This window comes from Schistocerca gregaria, chromosome 8, assembly GCF_023897955.1.
Source record: "Schistocerca gregaria isolate iqSchGreg1 chromosome 8, iqSchGreg1.2, whole genome shotgun sequence".
In the NCBI taxonomy this organism is placed as follows: domain Eukaryota; kingdom Metazoa; phylum Arthropoda; class Insecta; order Orthoptera; family Acrididae; genus Schistocerca; species Schistocerca gregaria.
In genome coordinates this window covers 406,936,940-406,962,869 of record NC_064927.1, presented here as the reverse complement: position 1 = coordinate 406,962,869, position 25,930 = coordinate 406,936,940, and the positions used below count along the sequence as shown (strand labels likewise).

Sequence of the window (25,930 nt, the reverse complement as noted above, 5' to 3'; positions counted from 1 at the left end):
TACCATCGGTGTGAAGTTCATCACGAATGGATGGTAGATTCGATTGAATAATGTTTACTCTGAACAAGCTAAATTACAGTGGAAATAGTTGTGGCGGTACGTACTGAATGTTAGCATACAGGAAGTGAGTACAGGACACAGTTTGTTACACTAAATGGTTAACGTTGAAAAAAAACGAATGCATCATCATATGTTTTCCTGCGAAGCACAATTAGATCACTAATGCTCTCCACATTCATAAAAGGTTTATGAGATATGATCAACAGGACTGGTTGTTCACTGACAATGCTGTTGTCTACAAGAACTTGTACTTGTTTTTCGATCCTAAGAAAATGCAGAAACAGTTCAACAAATTTTTTACTTGGTGCAATGAATGGCAGCTTTCCTTAAATGAGAAGAAAAATAGGAAAAGGCTCAAAATGAAAAGAAATAACTTGCTAATATCGCTTTACAAAACTAGTGCGATATGCCTGGAGACTGCTATACTGTTTCAATATGAAGTGGCAACGCCCCAAAGATATATTAAAAGGCGTGGAATCAGTGGTGGAGAAGACGAGTGAAGGATAGATTTTGTGAGAGAAGTAAGGAGAACTGCAATCCGTTTTTCAAGGGGGAGGCGGTGGCAGTCTTGCACTGACGTCTTTCTAAATTCGTATCTCTGCCATTGTTTCTTCAATCTCACTGAAGTTTTGCACACTTATGTATTGGGATACAATATGCTTTAAATATTTTTTACAAAATTTTAATGCTGTGAGAGAATTTTGAATTTTTTTGTTCACATTTTTATTTTATCCTTATTTCCAGGCAAATTAGACAAATTTATTCTATGGTAAAGTAATCTACACTAATAAATGTACAATTAAACGCAATAACTTCTTGGTAAATTATATCTGTTGTTTTCTGTGATATTTTGGATTAGAATATATTTTTACGTACAAGTTTTCCATATATTATCTACCTTATAACTGTTTATAATGTCTAGATTAAAATTTTGTTCCATTTAAATATTGCTTCCATGTAAAAGAATAGGTGTGCCAAATTTCATCGAAATCCTTTCAATAGTTTCTTATATATGTGTTCCTGGAAGGAGAAAACCTAAAGTTGAAGAAAAACCGTTTAAAAGTTTGGATGAAATGTTTTAAAATTTTTTAAAATCATACCTTATCTAAAACTGCTCATACCCGTATTCCAGTTCTTCCTCATCATCCTGTCCAGCTCTTTTAGCTAGCAATTTTTTCTGTAGCCTGTACTGAAGTCTCCGCCTTCGCGATTCTTTGCTCATCGATGATCTGCAGTATCTGCTCAGTGAAGACTAAGGTGTAAGGCCCAACTTGCTGAGGATGTGAAGTGTTGCCACATTCCCATCATTAAACACTGCTGCAGTTTCCGAAGCAGAAATCTTCAATACCAAATTGGAAACAAACACAGTCTTTAGACATCTCTTCCAAATAAGAGCATTGAAACTATCATTTGGGCCCTGCAAACATTTCTCTAGCAGTTCTGGTGAAGTCAGTGCTCGAAAACCTGGTTTAATGGCTATTTCAACCTGATAAAAGAGGTTGTTTTATGACTATAAGTTTCCCCACTTTCATTGCTTTTCAGAAATTTGCACCACTCATTAGAATATAGGCCGTGTTGAGGAGCAGTGTCTGTCGACAAGTAATAAAACCAAATGACCCATACTGCCTTCCTCATATTATCCAAATCTGTCAGGTTATTTATAATTGTAGCACCATAATAGATTTATAGACTGCGAATTCTCTTCTTTATTAGTCTGTTTTACCTCCCATTGGCTTCCCATCCTCTAGTAGCTTGCCTATATTGTTTGCAAGTCTTCTGAATCATACACACATCCTCTTCTGAATATGGCTTAAGCACTCCACTTCTCCAACAGTGCAGTCTTTTTTCCATAGGTCTGACTTCGAACTACATTCTTGAAGGCACTGGACTCTCCTCGCCTAAATACTGTGCGTCTCTAAATTTTTCCTCCACCTTTAAAAGTGGGCAAGGCTTTTCATACCATTTGTTGTTCTAATTTCAGAGAAAAAAATTGGGATAGTAATTTCGATTATATTTACTTTCACATAAGCAAATAAAAAATTTGTGACTTTTTTCATCATTTCTGCCACAGTGTCCCCTTAAGGAAACTAAGTACAATTCTCCGTGTCATACACTTGCTCATGAACAGTTTCCGGACACCTATTTTACATGATATTAATATTGGATGCGTCCATCCTTCTTTCTACTGGGGACACTTTTAGTGAATTGACTGAATGTCTGGCGAAATGGGAATCCATTCTTCCTAAAAGAGCCGGAACCAGTGTAGATAGTGATGTTGGGTTTCTGGAGCGAAGTCAACATTCTTTTTCCATAGAAGTTCCGCCATAATCAGTTTGGGACCCTGGTGAAGCTAGTCCATTTCAGGAATGTTTATGCCCATAAACCATTTCCTTACAGATGGTGCTTTATGGCATGGTGTGTTGTCACGCTGGTATAATCACCATTATTTGTATCAGCATGGCTGCTCCTCTACTACACGCAGTGCTGTAAAATTTGCTCATATCCTTGCAAATCTAGCAATTTCTTAAGCGCGTTAAGGGGACCACATCCTAACCACGAAACACACTACCATACCGTATGACCACCTCCTTTGTACTTCACTGTTTGCACTACACAAATGGCGGGTAACGTTGCCCAGGCATTCGCCAAACCGAAACCATTCCTTCGGGTCGCCACACGGTGTAGCGTGATTCATCACTACAGATCACTCGTTTCCAGCTATCCACCACTCAGTGAAATCACTATTTACTCTACTCAAGCCTTAGTACTGTCCACAGAAAAATGTTGTTTATAAGGAGCTGCTCGCCCATTGCACCTCATTGTTTTCAACTCCCTACGCACAGTCCTTGTTCTGGCTGGACTGTTGGCAGCGCTCTGTAACTCACGTCTGATTCCTCCCACTGACTGCACACGACATTTTACAATCACGCTCCGCAATGCTAAGCGGTCCTTGCCCGTCACTCGTACATGAGATCTCCCTGGCCTTGGTTTTGCTGTGGTTGTTTCATCGCGCTTCCGTTTTGCAGTCACATCACCGACAGTCGATGTGGGCAGCTTTAGAAGGGCTGAATAAACCCTGAAGGATTTTTAAAATATAAACTTTCGCGGCCGGAATTGTCACAGTTAATGAACGGGATAATAGACCGGAATATTTTATTAATTCTGCTGAAGGATTTGTTACTCAGGTAACACTGATTCTTGTGTAACACGTTTTTTATTTTTTTCTCGCAATATTATACATTTTTTATAGTTATTAATTTTTATGAATGTTGTCTTTTCCTCATTAGCAATAATAAATTTGTATATTGCCGCAGAAGACAGCAAAGATGGACTTATAAAATTATCTTTGTAACAAAAGAACAATGTCCGGAGAATATTCAATTTCTTTTAACAACTTTCGTTTCAGTCGCGCGCTTTCAGACTGTAGCGCCTAGAGCCGCTTGGCCAATCTGGCCGGCGTCATAATTAGCTCATGGATTGAGCATAGAATATGTCCGTCGAACAAACAACATGGTCAGTACTACAGTGTGGTTGAAATGACCTGAGCAAAATGTTAGACGTACAATATCACGTAGTGCGCTTAACGAAACGTAGACATGCTGTAATTTTGACTCCAGGGTTAATGAGTCACAACTGTGGTGCATCATGACATACAAATGTTCGTTCGATTAAAAATGTGTGGAGACTCGATGTCGAATGGTCGTAACTGGTAGCCTTCGATTTACTGGTAGGAAACGAACGAAAACGCCAAACGCATATACGACCCACACTAGAAAACCAACTGTCGTATCAACAGAGAACATAGAGCGTATACAAAAAAGGACGCAGAGAATTTTCGCAACCTAATTTGAGTAGCAAAGGTCTATAAATGCAATGAAAAATCGTAACTGACAGGGATACGAAGAAATGCGCCGTGTAGTTTGCGAAAAGCTGGTTGCAGAATTCCAGCGCGGCCAACTACCAATATTTTTCAGCCGCTATTTATATATCAATGAAGATAAAAATTAGAATAGAACAGCTCGCTCATAGGCGTACGCTCAAACGTTCCTCCCACGCTCCATCCCTGAAAGTCACTGTAGTGTGCCCCCACAATCCTTCGCACACATTCCATATTTCCCTTCCTTCCATCTTCTCTCCGTCTCGCCAGAGTCGTGCAGAGAATCCCAGATCACAGGTCGCACCCGCTCGTTGATGCTTACTGCGTGGGGTAGTTTGCAGCCGCTCGTTGATGCTTAGTGCGCGGGGTAGTTTATAAAATGAGTGTGGAATGTATGGAAATACCTGAATAGAATCCCCGTTGGATCTGGGAGAGACTTTGTGCCATGAAATAGTTCAAATATCTTAAAGAACAGAACACTTTTGTTTGTTGTGAATGAAACTTTCACATTCGCATTTGAACTTGTACTGACACTCATTTCCGTAACGCTTAATTAAAAAGTCTTTGTGCTTTAATAATAATAAAAGGTTCAGGTGGCTCTGAGCACTATGGGACTTAACTTCTGAGGTCATCAGTCCCCTAGAACTACTTAAACCTAACTAACCTAAGGACATCACACACATCCATGCCCGAGACAGGACTCGAACCTGCGACAGTAGCGGTCGCGCGGTTCCAGACTGTAGCGCCTAGAACCAGTCGGTCAATTCGGCCGGCGCTCTAATAATAAAATAAAAAGAGTTGTTAAAGGACACTGTAACACCCACGAATTTCCACTACCAGGAAAAATAAATACATACGTACATACAAAGAAGTTTACAGTGACCGCTGGAGTGGGAACAACTGGTTGAGTCTTCCCTGGCAATACTGTGGTGTCCTGCGTCGCCATGATTGGCAGTGACACTCCAGGAAATGCAGGGGCCTCTTAGAAAGTCACTCCTGAGGATGAAGCAGTACGCTACCTTCTCTGTGCAGGGAGTAATTCACGCTCACCGCGCCCTCGGTGGTACAGTCAACCATCCGTAACAATGCGGTGCATGACCGAAATATTCTCAGTCCTAATATCGGAAGAGCTCGAGTTTGAGTGTGGACGGCGACACGAGCGCGACAAATCCATCGCGTCGTCCCAGTCATGGCCAGTGGTCGAATGCCGTTTCGTCGTAAGTGGAGACCAGATGGGTTCGCCGATGACACAAGCGCCATAAGAAGAAGGTCCGCCTCACCGATTGCTACAGCACTGTACTTCTCCATCGACACCTAATTCAGGAATGGGGTCAGAGCACTTCCAAGCTCAGCTTTATATTGACCTCCGTGCGAGGCCGCTACTGTGCAGAGAGAGAGGGCGTGTGTTTTTCAGAGTCTGCCATTCATCGTTGTGGATTGCAGTGAGACATCGGTAATGTCCGTGATATCGATGGCGTTGCCGCCTTTGGTGCAGCACCGCAATCTCTGGACAATACCACATATTTCAACCTTGGACCATCCAGATTTAGAGTTCTTATTTAAGAAAATAGCTGAACGTAAACAGGTCACATGCATGACCGAACGAGGTGGCGCAGTGGTTAGCACACTGGACTTGCATTCGGGAGGGTGACGGTTCAAACCTGAATTAGGTTTTCCGTGATTTCCCAGCATCGCTTCAGGCAAATAGCGGGATGGTTCCTTTGAACGGGCACGGCCGACTTCCTTCCACACCCTTGTCTAATCCGATGAGACAGATGAACTCGCTGTTTGGTCCCCTTCCCCAAATCAAACAACCAACCAATCAACACGCATGCCATATAGCAGGCGAACGGAGTACCTACTTACTGTTGTCGTACACACGTCCCGCTCCCCTTTTCCAAAAACGCCCCACAACATTTTGGTATGCCGTCGATTCCGCCGTCACGGTTTACATATTGTTCTAGATAGCCTAGAAGGTTTTCAGTGAATTAAAGCCCAAGGAGTTTACGAACCAGTTGAGGTGTGTCCTTTGTCTTGAATGTTCCTCACGCGAAGAAGTCACCCTTTTAGTTCCTTTGCGATAATAGTCGTCACAGAGACAGGGTTTGTAATGTGTTTCTTTGGCTAGGCATCGAATGGCTCTGAGCACTATGGAACTTAACTTCTGAGGTCATCAGTCGCCTAGAACGTGGAACTAATTAAACCTAACTAACCTAAGGACATCACGGACATCCATGCCCGAGGCAGGATTCGAACCTGCGACCGTAGCGGTCGCTCGGCTCCAGACTGTAGCGCCTAGAACCGCATTGCCATTCCGGCCGGTTTTGGCTAGCCATCCTTAGCAGTAGCTGTTATATATTAATTGTTGTTTTTTATCTTAACCGTACTGCTATACCACACGCTTTCCGCTTTTACTCACAAAGCGTTATCGGCGGTGCTTCTGTAAAGACAAAGGAAAGCCATAAAGTTTTAATTAGCAGCTCGAATAACTGAAGTGACTTAATTAATTTATTTTTCTTTTTTACTGGCATATGTCTGCAGTACTCGTACGTGATGAAATCCTCGCGCTACGCTACCGTAGCTGGCCTGTGGCGGAGTGAAAACGAATTTTCACAGGCAATTGATACAGACCGTTTTCTGCATCTCAAGGGAAGCAACTCAGCAGTAATCGATGCGTATTCGTGGAAGTGTATTTTGCACTGACCCTTAGAGTGTGCTCAAACTAGTCTGAATGAAGAAGGACGAAATGGAAACTATCTCTCTTTGCAGAACCGTGAATCGTAATACAAAAGGAGGGCCTGCCGTTCCGAGACCAACGTATCACACTCAAGGTGACTATGGCTAAACTGGAAATCAGTCATGCCCCACCTTTCCACATCTTGCACGACATTTTATTCGTGACGAAGGTAGCTGACTGCTGGCTTCCGCGACTGAAATAGCCCGCCGAACAGAGACGAGGCGCCAGCGGAAATGTTTCAGCTGTGTCAGGCCAGTCTGGATGACTGCTTTAGTGGCCTAAACACTGTGGCCAAATCCTGGGTGTTTCACTGTGATGTCGAGACAACGGGGCAAAGAAAGCAATGGAAACATGTGGATTCACAATCGCTGAAGGCCCAGCTATCATTAGGCACATAATGTTAGCGTGGTGTGTCCTGCGGCTGACAAGCTTTTTGTATGATGTTATTATTTATAACGAAGTTAATACTCACCATCGTATTTTCTGGGAGGACGTCCTCACTGAATATCATAATTACTGTTTTATTTCTACTTTTTTCATGTACTATGTTTCCCTGGTTGCTGTTTCTGTAGATATGTGCTTCGTATATGCGCGCAATGTCATTTTGAAGAGAAGACTCTTGAGAGAGAGAGAAATTGGTCAGGCGGCGACGGGGGGGGGGGGGGGGGGGGGGGGGTCGGGAATTGGAGGAAAACAGGCGAGAAGGAACGGTGGAGTACGGAGTACTTCCTGACAATTCGTGTACGCTCAGTAGTTTAATATAGGCTTGGAAAATAAAAAAGTGCTTTCAAGCACGAATTCCCTGCTCGTTAAGCATGGAATTTTTTTTTCTTTTATGCAAAGCATCCAGAAAGGTTACTTATGTCGATGTAGATACGTGACATAAAAACAAAACAAAGAAAACACACATCATTACGTGTTTACACACGCTAGATGAAGGTAGTTTACATGTCAGGAACCAAATGGTTTTTCGTAAAAGCTGTGAATTAATGAATAATGGGAGATGGTCTCAATTTACTAGAGGAAGCTGCTACTGTAAAAAAATTTCGTCAATGCATTTAAGCAATAGTTTCCAGGACGGCTAAAAATTATAGAAAAAATTATCTAGTCATCTTCAGATTTTATATCAAGCTTCTTGCATTTGTTTTCTAGACTATTATAGAATATCTTTAGCTCTTCTTTCAGGTTCATTTCATGCCCTTATATTATTCTATGGGCTATTCGAGATCTACGGTAATGCTGTTTATGGATGTGAACAGTTTCATAGATATGGATGATAGTAAAAAATTTAGCGTGACATACTAGTGTGAAATTTCATAGCATTTACGTCTTCATAGAAAAGATACCCATCTTCAAACATGTAGCGCTTAGCTTTATATTTGACTTTTAATTCTTAGCTGATAAGTTAACTTCTATCTGTTGTGCCTGTAACGTTTTGTCGCATACTCAATTACATTCAAAAATTATTTTGTACTTTTGTTTGTATACCACACTGCTTATGCTTGTGTGATTCCCGTGACTGATTTGGAAGCGTTGGTGGCAAAAGAGACCCATTTCCGTTCACCATTAACGTAAAAGCATCTTATGATGAGATTATGTCCTCGAAGCTTGTGATACCAATCCAAAAGGTTGAAATATAATTCGGATTGCTACAGTAAAAACAGTTTCATTCAGTATACAAGGAAAGTTACGGAACACACAGTCTGTATACCTTCCGAAACACTACACAAGTGGTAATTCTGAAACAATCCAAGTAGCTTTTCTTTTGTACTTGGTGGCCGGTAAAGAGAGCAGAATGATCATCGTGTGTTGACAGCGTTGGCAGCTTTGTGAAAGTATAAGTTTGCACCAAGTACCAGGCGGCTGTGCAAAGTAAAAATGGCCTTACGCTGTTCATTTGACACAGTAACTGGAAATGGGAATTTTGGTCTGAAGACGGTCGGTCTGACTCTGGTCATGAAGTATAAGTGAAAATCGACTTGGACGTTTCAGAATTAGTTTCTGATCATCAGTCACTGAGGTTCCACGAACGCTGTTTCCTGTGTTATTGTCTTGACAAGGGGAATTTTGGTCTGAAGACGGTCGAACTCAGTCTGGTCATGAAGTATAAGTGAAAATCGACTTGAACGTTTCAGAATTAGTTTCTGGTCATCAGTCACTGAGGTTCCATGAACGCTGTTTTCTGTGTTATTGTCTTGACAAGTGATCTGTTTCAGTTGAAAGCTGCGTGATGTATTTCTGTGCCTAACGGTGAAGCCATCCATCTTTCTGTAACAGGAGCCGTATTACTTAGGGAAAAAAAAAGAATCTTTAGCAGAACGCATTATTTGGCGATTTTAACCAGCTGTGAGCTGACAAGAAGTAAGTATTCGCACATGGCAGCAAGACGACGGCATTTGCGTCGTTTCAGTGTATGACACGCACTCGACGCGTCTCGGGGCAGTGTGTCAGTGGGGGAGCAAGCTGACTTAAGGTCAGAGGTAAACAGGCTGCTCACGCTTGCGTCATTCGTTCTCCACCGGGGAGACTCGAGATACACGTATATAGCAGAAATCTAATACATCTCCCCTGTACGTCCATGCCTGGAAAATGCGGAAGAGGTTGAAGTGATAATAGTCATCAACGTACAGTGGTTGCAACCTTTAATGGACTGGCCGAGGTCGTACTACACACAAATAAATTTTAAACAGACATGAAACATTCTAATAAACGGCCCGATGGCCAACTATTAAATGTTTCCAGAACACAACTGTGAACGAAAAATAATCATAAAGCTTTAATTATCACCTGGAAATTAATATAATTATGCAATTAATATTTTCTTTGTTTTTGGAAACATGTCTACAGTCTTGGCAGGCGTCGAAGTACCCAGTACTATAGCACGCCACTAGAGACTCCTGTTGGTACTGTAGAGGATCGTTCAGTAACTAGAGCTGCGGCAACGAAACCTTAGGGTTCGGTAGTATTGCTAAAGTGCGTAAATGACGTAACAAATAGTACGATTACCGGTAGTACTGGTAATATTGTTAAGAAAGGAAACATAAATAAATGTGTGAGAGAAACTGGAAGCCGACTACTCGTCTTTATTATTTGTTTATTTATTCTGCACATACCTGGAACTGCACATCGATCAGTTTTAGCCTACAGTATAATTTATATACTTACAAAACATACATTGCATTTTATAAGTAATTAAATTTAGTTGATTGCTTAACTCCTGCGCTTTTATGTAACGAAAGCAATTACTTTGGTTGCAAACACAGTTTACATACATAAACATAAAAAAACCTACATAATTATTGTTGTTATTTTGTACTTAAGAGCCGGCCGCTGTGGTCCAGCGGTTCTAGGCGCTCCAGTGTGACCCGCGCGACCGCTACGGTCGCAGGTTCGAATCCTGCCTTGGGCATGGATGTGTGTGATGTCCTTAGGTTAGTTAGGTTTAAATAGTTCTAGGTTATAGGGGACTGATGACCTCAGATGTTAAGTCCCATAGTGCTCAGAGCCATTTGAACCTTTTTTCTTTATTTAATAGAACCTTCTTCTTCATGACCAAAGGCAAGTTTGCTGTTATTATTGATAAGTGCGAAAGCTGTTTATGAATAACAGAAAGAGGTTTAATGTAAGTTCGACGAAGTGTAGTTTTTCTTTTTCTGTATTTTTTTTAGGATATTACGTTTTCCCGGGCTATCTGATCGTTCCAATCTGTGTTTTTTTCTATAATATCCCTCTGTTTCATATCACAAATGAGCAACTTTCGAATAGAAAGTGATTTAAATATCGGCCATTTCAATTTTGGTAAGAAACCGGGAGAATAATTTTGTAGAACAAAAATGTTCCACAGTTTGCGCGATCTTTTATACGTTGTCTCTCAGTTTCTGGACGGTTCATCGCTTCCGGTATGTCCGGGGAAATTAGTAAGACACCAATCACATACCCAAATAAAGCGATCGAACTGCGGTTACGCCCGATAGCTATGCTACAGACTTAACGTACAGGCAATGAGGTTACGAACTTAACCGACCAAAGCTACTAGCAAAACGACTGCAGTCTACGGTTACCTGTGATAGTCTACGGTAGTCGAACCTAGTTCTACAACTGTAGACTTTCTGCGTTTGAAAGGGAACAACGCCGCAGAAATCCACGTTGACTTGGTGAATGTGTACCGCTAAAGTGCTTCATAATACGACACGGTGATTAGGTGGCGCAGATGCTTCTAGTGTGGCCAAACAGGTATGAATTATGAAAGGGCAGACCATCCCTCTGTGAAGAACGGGAAGTGGTAAGAGTAAGGAAGGCCCTGCTGAGCGAAGACGGGGCATCGCATTGGAGGCGACAGTGGAAAAAGTTTAGTCATGGATCTGGTTTAAATTCCTTGTACGGCATTTTGAACACGACGGACGTCGCCGACCTCTAGTTCCTATAACCGCTCACAACTGCTGAAAACGCAAGCCGAGCCGGGAGCATTGGAAATCTTGCAGCCGTGGTGGGACAATGCTCGCATCTCGTGGTCGTGCGGTAGCGTTCTCGCTTCCCACGCCCGGGTTCCCGGGTTCGATTCCCGGCGGGGTCAGGGATTTTCTCTGCGTCGTGATGGCTGGGGGTTGTGTGATGTCCTTAGGTTAGTTAGGTTTAAGTAGTTCTAAGTTCTAGGGGACTGATGACCATAGATGTTAAGTCCCATAGTGCTCAGCGCCGTGGTGGGACAATGGAGATGACTTCGTTAGCTGCCTGACAACGGTAGATGGGTGTTGGATGTGTCAACGTGACTCTGAGGCAAAGGAACAAAGCAAGCAATGGAGATATGGCAATTCACCATCCACAAAAAAGGCGAAGACCCAACCATCATGTGCAAGGTGATGCTTATTATTTTTTGGGGCAACTACTGTGTGGGCAGACAGTCACAGAAGCATACTATGTATTCGTAAATTGTAATAGATGGGGGAGAAAGGAATGGAAAAGGAGCTAATGGTATCAGCTGCATCGTGTCTCCATGCGGAATCAGCGGCGGCCAGTGAAAATGTATGCCGGACCAGGACTCGAACCCGCGGTTTTCTGCTTACTGGGCAGTTGCGTTAACCTCAGCACCGCGCGGACACAGTATTGCGCGCAAATGCGCGGATTATCTCGGTACGCTCCCCGGCTGACCCACACTCCCGCCTAGCGCCACCTATCCCCATCCAAGTCCTCCACGCTCGCTAATTTTCCATTCCCGCTGGAGGTTGAACGTAAACGTGCTTCTGCATCGAGGGCTGTGAATTGATTGAGCATAGGAATCAGTTATATGGATGGGTTGTGCCCGTTCTTTCGGACATGACTGCTACACAGGACACATCTACAGTGTCGTTTCTTTGGGCGCCAACATTTTGTCTCCATATTCTTCTAACGTTGAATCCACTGACTTCTTCCTCTTTCCTCAAATGAAGAAACGCAGACCGTTCCAAATGACGACGAGGTGATTTTCGAGGTGGAACATTTCCTCAATAATCAAAAAGAACTTCTGCTGTAGAGTTTGAACACACTTTATTATAACTTGAAACGTCACCTTTGAAAAATTAATGAATTACTGTGCTGATAAACGTCTACGTTATTTGATTTTCAAACAGCTGAGCAAAACTGAACGTATTCAGACATTTCTATCTTTACTTATTCTGATCAACACTAAACTGACACACAATATTTGTAGCGCAACGTAATCTGACTTTCAAAAATCCGTACAAAAGAATGGCCCTGACTAACAATAACCTATACACATCATGAATCACTTACCGTCACAAAAATCTTCGTTACTCGAACTACTGCAATACAGCGAGCGCCAATACTGCCAGCTAAATAAAAGATTCAAACTACTGAAGGCACTAACTACTGATAGGCATAGTTACCAAATGAAAGAATTTGATAGAGAACAAACAATACATTTACCTTAATAGTGTTCAAAAATCATATATATATATATATATATATATATATATATATCAGTTCATGACATCCAGTCTCACAAATTTATTCTTTCTGGCAGACACACGTCCAGATCGTCCGCTGTTCAAATTCTGCCATCTCTCTCCCAACATCCACCACTGCTGGCGGTTCATCACCAATTGCGCAACGCTACTCGCTGTTCACATCCCAACACTACAATAGCGACTATTCCAACAATGCCAACCAGCCACAGACTGCACACAGCACAGTCAGTGATTTTCATATACAGCGCTACGTGGCGTTACCAACATAAAAACCTAAACAGCCTACTTACAAACTAAAACGACTTCTTGGCGTGCATTAATTTTCCAACGCAAGAATAACAAGAAGCACAACAATTCTTGATGTTGCAAAAACCAGATAAGAGTACAAGACAATGAAAAAGATAATAATCAAAATACTACTCTAAACAGTTACAAAGATACAACGTTCTACTGAATGCTTCGACGAGTGTCTACTATGCTACAGCGAGCGTAGGTATTGGCCAGAGCTGTCCTAGCTGTACGTATACATTGCCGTTCTGTCTCTGCTGGCATGTTTATAACGCCGATCCGGTGGAGTGCTACACGTTGTCACATTAGTTATAATTCGTGGATCTCTGTCATATGGTTTCTCACGAAGTAGTTCCGTGTTTATGCGGAAAGTCTGGTGTTGTTTACACCCACTGGCGGTGTTTTGATCTGAGCTCTTGAAGGGAGGTCGGCAGCCCACATTCCTTGGCTGTTGTACGGGCTTTCTAACTGATCAGGGCCTGCTACGACATCTACAATGAATCTCACCTTCGTTAGGGAGATGTGAAAGGACTTACTATTCATGGCACAAAAATGATACACTTACCAAACACACTTACATGGGTGGGACAAAAATATGAAACACTAAAAACACATAGCAACACCTAATACAGTGCAGGAAAACCGTTAGCATTCAAAAAAGCTTCCATTCGTCTCGGAATGGATGAATACTAGTCATGTATGCATTTCAAGGGAATCTTATACCTTCTTTCCTCAAAATAGTGGCAAGTTCAGGTAAAGATAATGGAGGTGTTAGTAATCAAGCAACCTCCTCTTTAAAGTAACCACAAATATTCAATAACAGTGAGATCAGGTGACTGTAGAGGAGAGGGTAGATTCTACAATTCATCCTAGAGCTGAATAAACTATCCTGGACTATGCGAGCTATGTAAACAGGGCCCCTGTCGTCTTCGAACTCAGCATTACTCTCTTCATGCACATCTCGCAGTGGTCTGTGCTGCAAAATGTGGTTCTTTAGACTTTTGAGAAGTGGTCACAGCGATGTGACTCCACTGTTTAAATACAGTGAAACAATTGTCAAATACAATATTAATGATTAGGTATTTGAAACGTATTATGAATTAAAATTTGTAAAACATCATTGATGTAAACTGTTAGCTACTGTGTTACATTACATAGCTGCTATTTGTCTTCTATTCATAGATTATTATCTCCATGACCACACTGATATGCGCATGTTGTTGTTGTTGTCTTCAGTCCTGAGACTGGTTTGATGCAGCTCTCCATGCTACTCTATCCTGTGCAAGCTGTTTCACCTCCCAGTACCTACTGCAACCTACATCCTTCTGAATCTGCTTAGTGTACTCATCTCTCGGTCTCCCTCTACGATTTTTACCCTCCACGCTGCCCTCCAATGCTAAATTTGTGACCCCTTGATGCCTCAAAACATGTCCTACCAACCGATCCCTTCTTCTAGTCAAGTTGTGCCACAAACTTCTCTTCTCCCCAATCCTATTCAATACCTCCTCATTAGTTATGTGATCTACCCACCTAATCTTCAACATTCTTCTGTAACACCACATTTCGAAAGCTTCTATTCTCTTCTTGTCCAAACTAGTTATCGTCCATATTTCACTTCCATACATGGCTACACTCCAAACAAATACTTTCATAAACGACTTCCTGATACATAAATCTATATTCGATGTTAACAAATTTCTCTTCTTGAGAAACGCTTTCCTTGCCATTGCCAGTCTACATTTTATATCCTCTCTACTTCGACCATCATCAGTTATTTTACTTCCTAAATAGCAAAACTCCTTACTACTTTAAGTGTCTCATTTCCTAATCTAATTCCCTCAGCATCACCCGATTTAATTTGACTACATTCCATTATCCTCGTTTTGCTTTTGTTAATGTTCATCTTATATCCTCCTTTCAAGACACTGTCCATTCCGTTCAACTGCTCTTCCAAGTCCTTTGCCGTCTCTGACAGAATTACAATGTCATCGGCGAACCTCAAAGTTTTTAGTTCGTCTCCATGAATTTTAATACCTACTCCAAATTTTTCTTTTGTTTCCTTTGCTGCTTGCTCAATATACAGATTGAATAACATCGGGGAGAGGCTACAACCCTGTCTCACTCCTTTCCCAACCAGTGCTTCCCTTCCATGCCCCTCGACTCTTATGACTGCCATCTGGTTTCTGTACAAATTATAAATAGCCTTTCGCTCCCTGTATTTTACCCCTGCCACCTTAAGAATTTGAAAAAGAGTATTCCAGTCAACATTGTCAAAAGCTTTCTCTAAGTCTACAAATGCTAGAAACGTAGGTTTGCCTTTTCTTAATCTTTCTTCTAAGATAAGTCGTAAGGTCAGTATCGCCTCACGTGTTCCAACATTTCGACGGAATCCAAACTGATCCTCCCCGAGGTCTGCATCTACCAGTTTTTCCATTCGTCTGTAAAGAATTCGCGTTAGTATTTTGCAGCCGTGGCTTATTAAACTGATAGTTCGGTAATTTTCACATCTGTCAGCACCTGCTTTCTTTGGGATTGGAATTATTATATTCTTCTTGAAGTCTGAGGGTATTTCGCCTGTCTCATACATCTTGCTCACCAGCTGGTAGAGTTTTGTCAGGACTGGTTGTCCCAAGGCCGTCAGTAGTTCTAATGGAATGTTGTCTACTCCGGGGGCCTTGTTTCGACTCAGGTCTTTCAGTGCTCTGTCAAACTCTTCACGCAGTATCGTATCTCCCATTTCGTCTTCATCTACATCCTCTTCCATTTCCATAATATTGTCCTCAAGTACATCGCCCTTGTATAAACCTTCTATATACTCCTTCCACCTTTCTGCCTTCCCTTCTTTGCTTAGAACTGGGCTGCCATCTGAGCTCTTGATATTCATACACGTGGTTCTCTTCTCTCCAAAGGTCTCTTTAATTTTCCTGTAGGCAGTATCTATCTTACCCCTAGTGAGATAAGCTTCTACATCCTTACATTTGTCCTCTAGCCATCCCTGCTTAGCCATTTTGCACTTCCTGTCGATCTCATTTTTGAGACGTTTGTATTCCTTTTTGCCTGCTTCATTTACTGCATTTTTATATTTTCTCCTTTTATCAATTAAATTTAATATTTCTTCTGTTACCCAAGGATTTCTAGCAGCCCTCGTCTTTTTACCTACTTTATCCTCTGCTGCCTTCACTACTACATCCCTCAGAGCTACCCATTCTTCTTCTACTGTATTTCTTTCCCCTATTCCTGTCAATTGTTCCCTTATGCTCTCCCTGAAACTCTGTACAACCTCTGGTTCTTTCAGTTTATCCAGGTCCCATCTCCTTAATTTCCCACATTTTTGCAGTTTCTTCATGCGCATTGGACACAAAAATTGTCACTACCAGTACTGCGTCCAACTTTGGTAATGGCCTTAATTTGGTGAAGAAGAGTATCCATAAGTTCCTTCACGTATTCCACATCTAAGTAATGTCCCTCATTGGTAATGAAATCCCATAGAGCGTGCAAATTGCAAGGATCTTGATATCTGTTTTTCACTTTCTGTTCGAAATAGTCCCAGACATTTTCAATGAGATTGAAGTCGGATAATTTAGCAGGCAGTCGAGATGCGCTAGGTGGCATTAGTATTCGTTTGACTAGAAATCAAATAGCCAATGCAGATGTCAACTAGGAAGAACGGAGAATCACGAAGATATAGAAGAAATGCAGACAGTGGGTCAGCCAGAAAGCTGAAATCAATATCCTGGTTCGTGTTCCTAGCAACCTGAATGTGTAAGCCCAATACCCAAAACATTACAGAACCATCTCTGGGCCAAATAAAAAGAATGCAGAAACTTGTACTTAGTAATTCAACTTATGCTACCATGGAACCTTATTCTGACTGAGGAAGAATCACCTATGGGGTTCCCAAAGGATCAGTCTGATATCCACTATTGTTCCTTACGTATTTAAACTGTCTATCGTCTAATATATAAGCAAAATTAGTTCTTTTTGCAGATGAAATTACTATTGTAATCAATCCAGGTATACATACAGAAACAAAAGTAACAGTAAACAATGTTCTTAAAAGTATCATGGACTGGTTTTCAATGAGTGGTCTCAGCTTCTACTTTAAAACGACAAAACATAATTAGTTTTGCAGAGATGGTGTAACGTGTGGTGAGCAAATAATAAATAGGGTGGAAACCCAAAATTCTTAAATGTTGGTACTGGTGAGAATATAAGCTGGAAAAATCACATTTTGAAACTCATAAACAACTGTTTCAGCCACATTTGCACTTAAAATCATTGCAAATCTGGGAGAGAGACAAATCAGTAAGTTGATACATATTTTATATATTTTCATTCAATAACGTCATATGGAATAATGTGCTCAGGTAACTCATTTTAAAAAAAGAAAGTCTTTGTTAATCAAACACGTGCGGTAAGAGTAATATATGCTAATGTGTGGCGCACATCGTCGATTATCTTGTAGGCATCTGTTAAACGAATTGGTCATTCTGACTACTGCTTCACAGTATACTGATTCCATCATGAAGTTTATTGTAAGTAATCTCTGCAGTTCAACAGAAACAGTTAATTATGTAATTACAGTAAAAGAAGGAAAAAAATGACATTAATTACTCAACATTAAGGTTGTCTTATGACAAAAAGAAGTGCACAGTGCTGCAACAAAATTTTTTTATAACTTTCCGAGTGATACAAAATATCTGACAGAGAGCAAAGTATAATTTGAAAACAAACTAAAGAAGTTTTTCCTTGACAACTCATTCTATTTTGTAGAAGAATTTCTGTTACTGTAATGTGTCAAAGGTGGTGGGTAGGAAATACTAATTCACATCTGTTGATTTAAATAAGGAAAACAGAAGAAAGAAGATTTTCATAAATGTTCAATATGCAGTCGTATTTAAAATTAATTTGTGATTTGTATCTAATACGACTCGTTCTACATCAGTACGGTTTACCACGCAAATGATACACGAAACATGAAATTAACGAACTGACAACCTAAATCCATTGTGGCGTGAACGCTTCATTGGGGTGTCAGCGCACTTGACACCTTGCATTACTTGGAGAGAGGCAAAATCGTGCTTAGTTGGACCACACAACACGCTTTCGGTCAGCTGCGGCTTGTATCGCTGTGAGCAGTGGCTTCTTGTGGTGTACCCGACACCAAATGTCCATTGCTTAACGCCCCTTCGCAATGTTCACTCGGGAACTGGCTGTATCCATTGGCGACATCGAGTCATATCAGATTTCTAACGGTTAGTTATTGACAGAGAGTGTTATTCGTCACCGCTCGCTGTTGGTTAGCATCTTTCTTACTCGGTGTTACATCTCCGCGAGTGGTACACCATTCCTCGTAGATATATTGGACAGTCCGCTTTGACACACCAACAGTCGGTCAACTTCATTCACTGTGCGGTAATTGGCACGTTCAAACACGACGGCTCCACCACATCTCTACTTCGCTGATTCCATACAGCCAACTAGGACATTCACACCACTTCATTACAATGACTAGCGTCAGCGATGGAAGACCACCAGACAGTCTGGTACCAGTTCTACACCAAATACAGAGCTCCAAAACAATCATTGTGGTCTTTTAGCGTTGCGTCCACTTACAACAGGACAAAAGCTGTTTGTGTGCTACAAGAATGCTCGTTTCCTAGAGTCAAGCACTGACGACGCTCTCCGGTAAGAATGAAGATAGGCTGCTGATACTATACGGAAAATTATTGTTGCATATTGAGTACTGTAACTGTTCAGTTACGTGTTAATTTCTTTTCCGTTGAATATTCGCCATTTAGTGTAACTTATTCTATTCCATAAGAAAAAGTTCAGTGAAGGAGTCACATAGTTGAACGATTTTAAGTGCGATCGTGCCTTTGTCGACAATATCGTACGGATCGAACACTTTTTGCTACTATAGAAAGGTGTAGTTTACTTTGCAAGGTATCGTTTGTTGCCACGGACTTTCCTTCCTGAGCTCGTTCTGGTTCTCCACCTATAAACTTCTCTTTCCGCCTCTACTCCTCGTCTCAACTTCCCACACTTCTCGCTTCCCCCAACTGCTGTGCCTCCGCCCATCCGCCATCTCTCACCCACCATCCCCCACCCCCAACCCCGGTCCGCATCTTTCCGCCTCTACTCACACCAGTTCGATCAACAGCCTAATCGCCGTCCATATTACAGTCTAACGTAGTAACGTGATTGCCCCTCTTGCTGCATGAACGGGTGGCGCTAATCCCGTTGCTTCTGAAGCAGTCTGTCCGTTGAGATTGACCCTTCGGAACTGTGTTTGGATATACAATATCTGATCAAGCGTATCTGTATACCTGTTATTGGATATTAATGCTAGGTGTATCCACTGTTCCCCTACATGACGGCTTAAACTCTGCTGGAGGCGTTGTCAGTGAGGCGTCTGAATGTTTGTGGAGAACTGGCAATCCGTTTATCCTCGAGATACAAAACCAAAGAAGGTAATGACGTTGGACGCTGGGATGTGGAGCTAAGTCGACGTTCTAACTAATCCCACTGTGCACTGTGTTCACATCGTGATTCTGGACAGGTCAGATCATTCCAGGAACGCTGTTTACACAGAGCATTACCTGCAGACGCTGCTCTATAACTAGGTGCATTGTCAGGCTGATGCAGCCACTATAACCGAACAGTTCCATTACTGTACGGAGCACACAATGCTGTGGAGTGTGTTTATGTCCTTTCGTATTTAGCATCTTCTTAAGCGCAATAAGGGGACCACTTCGCAACTACGAAGAAACATCTCCGTAGGTCACTGTTGACACTACACATTATACGAGGCCTGTCCAGAAAGTAAGTTACGATTGATCGCGAAATGAAAATCACAGTGAAAATCAGAAATGTTTCATTTGTAACAGTTAGCTACACCTTTCAGCTTCTTCTCTACATAGTCGCCGTTCTGACTCAGACATTCGTCGTAGCGTTGTACCAAATTTCCAATACCCTCATCATAGAAGGCAGCCGCCAGTGCTTTCCGCCAATTCTCTACGCTGGCCTAAAGCTCGTTGTCTGTGCCAAAATGTTGTGTTCATAGCCAGCGGTTCGTTTGAGCAGAGATGAAACTCAGTGGGAGACAATTACGGGCTGTATTGTGGGTAAGCAAACATTTCCAATTGAAACAATACAGGAACATCTTCATTGCCCCTGCAGAATGAGGCTGAGAATTGTCTTGAAGAAGAAACCGCACGACAGTTATGTAATGTTGGTTGCATAGCTTCAGGGGAAAATTCTCACCAGGTCCTCGTACTTGGCGGGAGATACTATTATCTATAACATCTTTACGCGCTCACTAAGAGCTCAGAAATGAAAATAGTGACATAATTCTACCTAGAGTCATACTAGAGACACTGCCCAGCACATCTTTGCAAAGCTTTATCGGATTTTCATAGTCGTTTCCATTTCGCGACCGATCGTAACTTACTTTCTGGACAGCCCTCGAAGCAAGTAACATTGTCCTGTCATTCACCAGAACCAAACTCTTCCATAGGATTACCCAAGGATATGGCATGATTAATCACTCCAAACCACTCGTTTCTAGTCATCCACTCCCCAGTGGCGTTGTTCTTAGTACGCCACCCTAAGCGTCGCTTAGTACTGACTATCGAAAAGTGTGTCTTATAATGAGCTGTTCGACCATTCTTTTTAAATCCTTACGCACGGTCACTGTGCTAGGTTGATTGCTGGTAGCCCTTCGCAACTCATGAGTGACCTTCCGCGACGCTCGACGGTCCCTGTCCGTTAGTACATCACGTCTGTCTGGCCTTGGTTAAACTGTGGGTCGTTCCTTCGCGTTTCCAGTTCACAATCACACCACCAACAGTGCCAAGCTATAGTCAGGTTGAAGTGTCTCTGAGAGAGCGTGCCTGGAAATCTTTTTTCTGCTACATCTTCATGATGTATAACTGTTTATAGCTATTCATCAGTATGAAGTGTAGTTTCTGTACGATCTTCAGTAAATTGTGTCATTATACCGAGTCCCGTAAGAGTCCGGGGAATGCGGGACTCGGTAAGATTGTCTGCCGCGATATAATGAGTGTAATGGGCAGGGACACTACGAATTTAGTGTGTGGACATTAAATTGGGAATGTGGGTCTCGCGGGGAACATGCAAGGTATAAATCCCTGCAGTCGCACTATCCTCTGTGCCCTCGGTGGCTCAGATGGATAGAGCGTCTGCCATGTATGCAGGAGATCCGGGGTTCGAGTCCCGGTCGGGACACACATTTTCAACTGTCCCCGTTGATATATATCAAAGCCTGTCGACGGCTTAGTGTCTTTATTTAATTATCATTTAATTCTAACAGAGCTGCACCGTCGCCGATGGTATCTGTTCTTTCGGACATCTCCGAAAGAACAGGTACCATCTGCATACTGCCGCTACATTCTGACTCTGATGATGTAAAAACGGAATCGCAGCATCAGGTAAGGGTACCTAGCTGTTATGAACGTAGGCCACGTAACAATTCAACTCGTGTTCTGTCGCTGTTATTCGCCGGCTGGTGTGGCCGTGCGCTCTGGGCGCTTCAGTCTGGAACCGCGTGACCGCTCCAGTCGCAGGTTCGAATCCTGCCTCGGGCATGGATGTGTGTGATGTCCTTAGGTTAGTTAGGTTTAAGTAGTTCTAAGTTCTAGGGGACTAATGACCACAGATGTTAAGTCCCATAGTGCTCAGAGTCATTTGAACCTTTTTTTTTCTTTGCTGTTATTCCGTTAAGGTTGTTTTGCAGAATACGAAAATGTTTCGAGTACCAAATTTTGACATAATGGCATAGGAAAGCATATAACGAATAATGTCACGTAATTACAAAAAAAGGAAAAAAATATGAAATAAAAATTTCCACGAGTAAGTGTAGTAACAAATTTTTCTTTACTTGATAACTAAAATTTTATGAGAACCATTTGTAATCAAAAGTGTATCCAAGGAGCATAGGTCAGTGTTTCCACAGGTGATGGAATTTATCATTGGAAGCAGAAAAACTTGACATGTACATATTTGCCCTCTCTCCAGAGGTAGAACACATTTGATGTCTATTAATTCTTCACTACTGATATCGAAGATTCAGTAATTAGACAAAATGGCATGTTTCGTTTTGTTGGTAGGGGGGGGGGGGGGTTGTGAGGGAAGAAGTGGAAAACAGCGTTCAGAATATCTGTTTGTTTGTGTCAATAATCACTCTCTTGCCTGCTTGGCATTATCACCATCAGATGACAATTGTCTTCTACTGCAAGATAAAAATAATACCTTAGGATATGTCGTTATAATGTTTGCATGGCCTTGACAGCATGGCAACCCTCGTCTCTTACCTAGGTGGATGTACACTGCTACTGTTCCGTACGTCATTTCACCGAAGTGCCGTGTAGTTTACACTGTCACAGCAGATCTCAAACATTTTGAACTGCCCATGTAATTAATATCCTAGCATTGTATTACAATAATGTTTCACTGAATTTGATATCAGACGAGTTTTTGAAGTGAAAATATATTTGTGTTCTTTGCTGATCTTGGTGAACATAAAGTTATAAGTTAGGTATTTTGTGTGTGTGTGTGTGTGTGTGTGTGTGTGTGTGTGATTGTATAAACAATGCAGACGTTCTCCTTGTGACATATCGTAATAAAAGCACCTCCTTCTTCCCTTCTAATATGGTGGTTGACAATGTTGTGTGTGTGTATGTATGTGTGTGTGTGTGTGTGTGTGTGTGTGTGTGTGTGTGTGTGTGTGTGTGTGTGTAAATTAGCATTGTGATACTTGACGTAAGCATTGCCCATTTTGTACATCACTGACGTGTTTTTGCAAGCATTTTAGACTTGCAAAGAACATTGTGACACTTGACAAGCATTATAGACTTGGAAAACAAATAATTTGAAGCTCTGTTGTGTCTTATACTATAGCACTGTAATCGAAATATGAATGATTACAATTGCAGCCATCTGTTGGCCAAGACAAGCAGCAGAAGCAAAAATCAGCAGTTCGTTTTATTTTACGTTTTGAAGTTTTTCAGAATAGTATTTTAAGTAAAATTCATCTTCAGCAATTATGTATTACGAATTAGTTGATAACATTGCATTAGCAGGCATTGCTTTTTCACTATTTATGTTCTCACATCCCATCCCATAGTGAATGCTATATAGTTCCCAATGAAACTTGCAGATACACCTTGTGCGACAGTCTATCAACAATTTTCGGTAGACAGAAATTTTTATACTTTTTACGCATTTTTTAGTTGGAGTTTAAGTATTTTTTAAGTGTGTGTGTGTTTTGATGACGTATTTTAAATGTGAAATTAACGCAAACGTAATTTTTTTGATGAATAATTCAAGTCATTTGGATACTTTTCAGCACAGCCAAGATGAATACTCTGGAGATACATTGTGACTAGATCTTTCATCTAAATAGCCACTAAAATGCAGTATTGTAACTGATACATTCATTTCAATAGTGGCTAGAGTACTAAGTTCTAATTGGAGGAAAGAAGAGGTATTACAAACCACAACTTGGCTACTTCGACCATATAGCTTTTCTTTGTTTTTTTATGTTTCCCACAAGTACAACTTGGTAAATTTCGCCATCTTGGATTTTAATTGCAAATCTATTTTCATGAGCTACAATGTAGTAGGCTGTGAATGGTTGGGGAGAGGGACAGTTTCATATTTCCCACTAACATAACTGGATTAGATCCACCATGTACAATGTTGACTGGCTGTTTCATTTTGAAGGCTCGTAAAATTCTAAGTACTGACTTGAAGGGAGGGCCGACAGTGTAACCAAACCGACCATTTGCAACATGTGACTGATTCACATGAGTTATTTAAGTACACGAATTGCGTGTAATCGAACGTATTCTAACTTTTTGTAACAGGGAAAGTATTTATTTTTAACTGCGAAAATGGCAGTTTTAATCTAATATGAAAACTATGTTTGCTATTGCAATGTTTGAGTCATTTAGAATAATAGTTTAATTCATTGGAGGTAACTTGATTTGCCAACTTCTGTCGTCTGCCAAACCAGCAAAAAACGGCTCCCTACTCCCAGTGAAATCGTTGCTGTTTCGTAAATTATTTTACCTCAGTACGTAATGAATTTACTTCAACAAAATTTGTTTGCACTTTTTTACTTGAAATCAAGATGGATTAAAGCTGTAGAGTATGACATAGCACAATGCCTACTATCTTGAAGTATGACATTCATTAAGAAATTACAATTATATAACTTAGAATAAGCGAAAATAATCTCAAGAAAACTAGTAGCAAACACTTTAGCAAAGCGACATTTTTTATGTTTAATACTCTAGAAACTGTTTTCACTGGCTTCGTTAGCTTTGACTGAAATTACAACGATCTTGTATTACGATTCTGAAACGTTTAGGATATAAACACATGAGAAATTGACTGTAATATTCATTTAGGCAGGGCAGCTCGTTTTGTATTATCACATTATAGGGGAGAGAATGTGGTAGATGTGATACATGAGTTGGGATGGAAGTCATTACAGCATAGACGTTTTTCGTCGCGGCGAGACCTTTTTACGAAATTTCAGTCACCAACTTTCTCTTCTGAATGCGAAAATATTTTGTTGAGCCCAACCTACATAGGTAGGAATGATCATCAAAATAAAATAAGAGAAATCAGAGCTCGAAAAGAAAGGTTTAGGTGTTCGTTTTTCCCGCTCGCTGTTCGGGAGTGGAATAGTAGAGAGATAGTATGATTGTGGTTCGATGAACCCTCTGCCAAGCACTTAAATGTGAATTGCAGAGTAGTCATGTAGATGTAGATGTACTATCCCATCCAATAAGATTTAATAACAAAAATTCTTTCCTAGTGATCGTAATGATGTTAGTGCTGTAGTTATAGATTGCAGTATGTGAAACTGCTCGGCTCTTCACGTCTTCCGTAAGATGGAATTAATATCCTTGTATTGGCATCACGCAGGTTGTGGTTGCCGTTTTCTTGATGTGTTAAAATTCCATCATAGATTAACCCTGGATAATCTTGCTTTCCAAGAGTGGTTATTTTCGGAGACGACTTAAGTACACAAATGCCACTGCCATACCAACTTTCACATAAGTAAACACCGTTTTAGCACTTTTTACCACTTTACATTGCCGAACATGACCCACTACTAACGAAAGGCAGGCTTTCTCGGCTGTGGCTCTCATGTGACCACCTTCCACCTGCCTCTTTTCCATTCTGCCCGTGCACTCTGTGCGCCAATGTCATAGACACAACCACTAGTTGACAACCTGTAGTAGATCCTCTTCCTTTCTATTTACATTTGCAAATATTTTTACATTTTTAATTTAAGTCGTGAATATTACTGCATTTACATTCATAATAAGCATTCATAATTTTACTCATATTTTAATAAACAAATACTCATCTGCACTTATTATAACTGTTTGGCACATACTTTTAACATCTCGATCGAATTGATACCAAATATACTGATTTCAAAAAATTACAAATCTTTTATCAAATTTACGTTGTATCGTTACACGAGGAGGGGGAGGGGAAAAGTTACAAACCACAGCTGGGCTGGTTCCACCACTTTGTCTTTTCTTTTTAATTTTCCCGCTTGTACAAATGGGTCATTCTGCCATCTTGGATTCTGCTTGGTTGTTGCATTTTAATGTCTGCTGCTACATTGCCATTGACTGTTTCATTTCAATGGCCCCTGAATACTAGGCTGTGATTGGAGGAGAGGGATCAGGAGGAGACGGTGGTATGGCATGTGACATGATTATGATGACATCATTGATACTGAGTGTGGGGCTTGCTATCATCTTGATGATATCATGTGTTTGAGATCACTGCTACTGCCCATGTATGTCAGGGGAACACGCCCACCCCTGCACTTTTCAAGGTCATTTAAGTGCAAAGCACTCTAGAGCAATTATAGACAAACTACTCACTCGAATAATCTCTTTGCTCTAGATCTGAGGGACTACAACTTCAAATACACATGGACGCCAAGAACAC

The 25,930-nt window shown here is 41.2% G+C and overlaps 1 protein-coding gene across 2 annotated transcripts in view; it reads left to right on the top strand.

Moving 5' to 3' along the window:
• Positions 1–25,930, top strand: part of LOC126284412 (serine/threonine-protein kinase BRSK2) — a 1,848,446-nt gene that overhangs the window by 1,374,172 nt on the left and 448,344 nt on the right. The gene's annotated exons all lie outside the window — the stretch shown is intronic.